The sequence below is a fragment of the Cynoglossus semilaevis genome, chromosome 18 (genome assembly GCF_000523025.1).
Source record: "Cynoglossus semilaevis isolate Cse_v1.0 chromosome 18, Cse_v1.0, whole genome shotgun sequence".
NCBI lineage: Eukaryota > Metazoa > Chordata > Actinopteri > Pleuronectiformes > Cynoglossidae > Cynoglossus > Cynoglossus semilaevis.
In genome coordinates, this window is record NC_024324.1 from 6,209,190 (window position 1) to 6,213,978 (window position 4,789).

At 41.2% G+C, this 4,789-nt stretch overlaps 1 protein-coding gene across 4 annotated transcripts in view; it reads left to right on the forward strand.

Moving 5' to 3' along the window:
- The window catches only part of LOC103394152 (teashirt homolog 1-like), a 232,999-nt gene that overhangs the window by 172,707 nt on the left and 55,503 nt on the right, over positions 1–4,789 (forward strand). The window lies entirely within an intron of this gene.

The window sequence follows — 4,789 nt, forward strand, 5'->3', positions numbered from 1 at the left end:
TGGCTTTATTTTGCATTTTGGCCTTTGGCTTGTTAGATGTTTGTCTCGACATAAGATTCAAGATATCCTTATTTTAACTGTTAACGAACAATGAAAAGTGTTTTGTCAGCTCTTTAGATTAGCAGTATAAGAATGTTAATGAGAAAATAGCTCTAATCTGCATATGGTGTATGGGAAGTTAATTGTAAATGTGAGCAAGTTAACCAGGTTGTTTCTGGGCAGGACCAGTTCTGCTCTCTGCTGATTATCAGCTTAGCTTAGCATCCAAAACAGTTCTGTCTGCAGTGTTATCAAAGCCTTTTTAAATGATGGAAAAGTGAATCTATTGCAAAGAGCTTCAGCACAGGATGTAATTTTCCCTGTATCTTTTGCCCTGAGGCTATGCTAACTTCCTGTTGTCACCAGTCACCCATTCAGTGCTACTGACCGCTACATTTCTGAACTCATAAACATGCATGAAATTGATGAAAACGGGCTGACAGGCTCATCAAAAATAATTCACCCCAGAATACAAGTCCGCTACATTGGATTAACCACTGGCCATAAATGAAACACAGACTTCATCAAATTTCTACCAATTCCTACTGACAGCTGATAACCCTTCAAACATCCCTGCAAACATTAGCCCTGCCTCTCACCATGATGGACTGTATTATGTTCTAATCTTTGCTCAAACACTTGATAAGAAAGGCTAATTTGAGAGCTGATGGATTTGAGTGTACGGCCTGAGCTTCACTGGATGCACAGTTATCATATCATAATCACAAAGAGGCATAACTGCGCACATTTGGAGGCAAATTGGTCTCTTCTCAAGTCCGACGGCACTTTTTAGCCCCGGTTGATGTGGGCAGATTGAATTCCCTCTAAATTGGCACAGCAATGTCACAGATGCCACTTTAAATGAGGTTTGAACATATATTCATTCTGTAGCTCATTGGCTTATGTTAATCCTTCCCATTTGCCACTTGTCAGAGGCGAGTGTCACTTAGTGTTGCCGTGGTGTCGCAGCCTTCCAGTGACTCACACAAGACGTGTCAGTCTTTCAATCAGACACAGGGAGAGACGGGAGTTTCGCACCGGCTTAAACTTTTTATGGATAATAAATTATGCCAGAAATGTATCCAATTTGGCCAAATGTGAAATGATTTATGATGTGGGGCTGAAGTTTCCACACAGCGCTGATGGACTCTGTGCAGATTTACATGTGACCAGGCAAATGGAGCCGCTCAACCGATTACCCCGGGTCCCCGCTGAACTGTAATGTTGAAAATGTGCATTACATCTCTGCAGCGGCTGCAAATGGACCCACTAATTTCTCAGAACTCCATCTGCTGATGAGCCGGTGCTGAAGCTCCAGAGCAGCTAATAGACCTGTAGTGAGAATATGTTTGTCAGATTTTGTTTTCAGAGGTCAGGACAGAACGTTCATCCAGGGAATCGTTCATTTTTCTGTAATCTGTCAGCGCAGCAGGGTTTAAAGTTTGTCTGGAGATGCTCAACTCTCAAGACCTGGTTTATTCGTACTGTAATGCAGAGATGAAAGACTTTCAGCTTGGGCTTACGTTTCTATGTCAGAATCTTCACACCACAGTGTGAAAACATTAGTCCCATTGAACAATTTGTGAGCACTCAGTAACATATGACCGCCATCTTTAATCTTTTTGTAATTACGGGGCTTCACTAATGGCATGTGCAGACAACAGACTGTGTGTTGGTGTGTGAAGCTGCAGCAGGTCGGAGATTTAAGGAGGAGTAGATCTTAACCGTACGAAATATATGTCACACGTTTCATCTTTTATGTCACTGTACAGAGGGTGAGTTCAGTGTTAAGAACAACTTGAAGTGGTGGTTGTGGCTGCAGAAGGAGGTGAATGGACTTTTACATCAGGAAGGTGAACAGATGAGGAGTCACAGGGTGCATGTTGTTGAATGCATTCCTACTTTCATTTCTAATAATAGCCGTGAAAATCCGCAGAAAACAACAATGGCCTGGATGTCCCTGGATCAGGTTTCCTCTCTTACAAACAGCCCCGTGTTTGTTGTTGTAGCACTAATGGCCTAAATTCAATATTTGTCCAGTTGTCTGATTGAAAGAAAACTGTCCCTGTTTCACTTCCCCCAGTTTTTACTCCCTCATGTTTTCATTGGCTGCCTCTCAGGAAGTGTCCCTGCTCTCTCTCCTCCCTGTCCTGGACAGGTGGTATGATCTCACACATCAGCTACTGTAATACCCTGAACCATTTGAAGTATTTTTATGTTTCACATGCATGGTATATGAGACTTTTGGTCACACAGGCAGGAGGACGAACGAGGCGCAAACACACGGGTGTAGGAAGACGATGTAGAGATGGGGTTTCAGGCTTCATCACCTTTACCAGGTGTTTTAGCCAGAATGATTTCATCTAAAGGCTGAATCCTCCTAAAATAAGTAATTATTAACATATAATAAGTTTTCTGCTGTCTGATTTTAAGGAAACTATTTTCCATATCTAACACTCAGGTGATTTAATGTTGCTCAGTTGCCAACGTGACCTTTTTTGATGAAGTTTTCATCTGCGTACGTCTCGGTGTGAGAAGAGTGCTTTCAGTGCTAAAAAAGTTTGCGACTCATTGAGAGCTCGCCCAGTCTTTTTTTACTTTGCACATTATCTCCTCTGCTCATTACACATGAGAATGTCCACTCATCTCATTTGCAGGGTTGTTATTGCTGCAGATTTCTGTGGGTCAGGTATTGGCTGAGATTATTCACTTCACCGTCTGTAACTTTAAAACTCCGGGGCTGGTAACTAGTGAAGTTGTTTCCGACTCATTCCAGCAGCGAGGAACTTCTCAGGAAAGGTGTGTGAGTGTGGGGGCAGTGTTAGGACTTCTCTCTGTCACATGAACTAATGCTGAGGGTTTTTTCTAATTTTGGTTTCCAAATTTAGAACATAATTATCACGCTCCTCCAGTCTGCTTCCATATAGCTGCTCAGACCTCTGTATGCTGTTGAAACATATTCATGCCAGAAAGTTGCATGTCTTTATTCATACGTTTTATAAATCTGAAGGGCTTAGAACAATTAAATTAATATTTACCTAAAACTAGAAAATAATGTATTTTTGTGGAATATTAATGAATTCAGACCAAAGGATTCTGGGTGCTTCCTATTTATAGTTTATGTAAACAATGTCCAGTCTGTGGTCATTCGACATCTCGGCCTGTTTTGTGGGAAAATAAAAATCAAATGATAATATTAATTATAAAAATATATGTATATTATCAAGGCTAACACAGGCATCATGGAGTCAGCGAATTATAAGTATATACTTTTATCATTTTAAAAAGATGTACTCTTCTGTCCAAACAAATCTCTTCCTAGGACTTTGATGGATTTTCTGTTAGAAATATCTGTTCTTTTTCTGCATGCATTACAATGATTTGTCTCTGTGCTCGACTGTCCTGCCTGCAGTTCAGATTTGTTTTTTTAATAAGGTTAAGGAGAATCAGAGTTCACTGACTGTTCAGTAACTCAAGTCTTTTAGTAAGAATGGGTAAAAATCGTCTTCTTAAACTGCGACGACTCGTTCCCTCGGCTCCTCAAATTGAACCAAACCAACTCCGTACTGGAATTGGGGTTTGGAGTAAGTGTAGAGGAAGTAGTGGAAGCAGCGTGTGGTGTTAGAAAGACTGACAGAGTACGTGGCAGCCAGTCAGGAGACAGTGTGTTGGCGAGCGTCTTGTTTGGCTGTGAGGCCTCGGGCTGCACTGACAACATTAGCACACTTTTCACCTCTGATACACAATACTCATGTCACCGTCGCCTTGGTGTGGCATCGCCCGTGCCAGACTTGACACCGCTGCTGTTTGGGAGTGTCACTTTAAGTTTCAGGGCTTGAGCTTATTAGTTCAATCAGACTCAGAGCGGAGTGTGTGCCAACTTAAAAATCATTTCCAATTGTGCCGTAAAGATACTTGAAATTCAAATTCACTCCACACTTGGCCAAGTGTAAATCCAGGAGCAGGTTTTTATCACAGTCATGGAAAGACAGTTTGATTTGTTTTCATTGTTAAAAGAGAAGGAAACACTGTGCTCTGATGGATCCACACTCACACCAAAAAATACCTTCACCTTGTCAGCATGTGTTCACAGCATTCTTCAGCTACACATTCACCTCTTTGACAGGATGTGAGAGACATCTGGCCTGTGACTGATCACGCAAAAAATCTTGGCATTTTCAAAACAACAATAACAAGCAGAGGTGGTCATTGTTAGTACATTTTTATGATTAAAACAATAAATCCCCAAAACTCTACCCATGTGTGGTGTAAAGGCAAATTTGATTTCTTTGGTCTATGCCTTTATTTTTTGGGCCAGGGTCTGCACCGACAGCTGGCTTCTTTCAGTCAAATATCTGTTTTGTTAAGTCGACAATGCTGTTGATGGTCTGATAACTTCTTAATCTGACACACACACAAAGAAATAGGTGACGCTTGAGGCATTGTCTCATGTTGCATGGCACTTGCAACGATATTTTGAGCAAAAGCAAGAGTTGAATCATTTCAGCCAGGACCTAAACCACTGCAATCTGCAGCAGTAACAATCCTGCAAGAAATAATGGTAAATGTTCCTAATAATGTTGCTCAATTAACAATATTATTAATTGGAAATTTTAAAAAGTCTGATGTTTCATTGCTTTTGAAACAATATTTTGAGCATTGATGTGATCCACCAGCGCCCCCTCATCCATGATGACTGTACTGTAGCCACAGACTTCAAACAGCCCAGCTGTGTGTTCAAATCGACGCT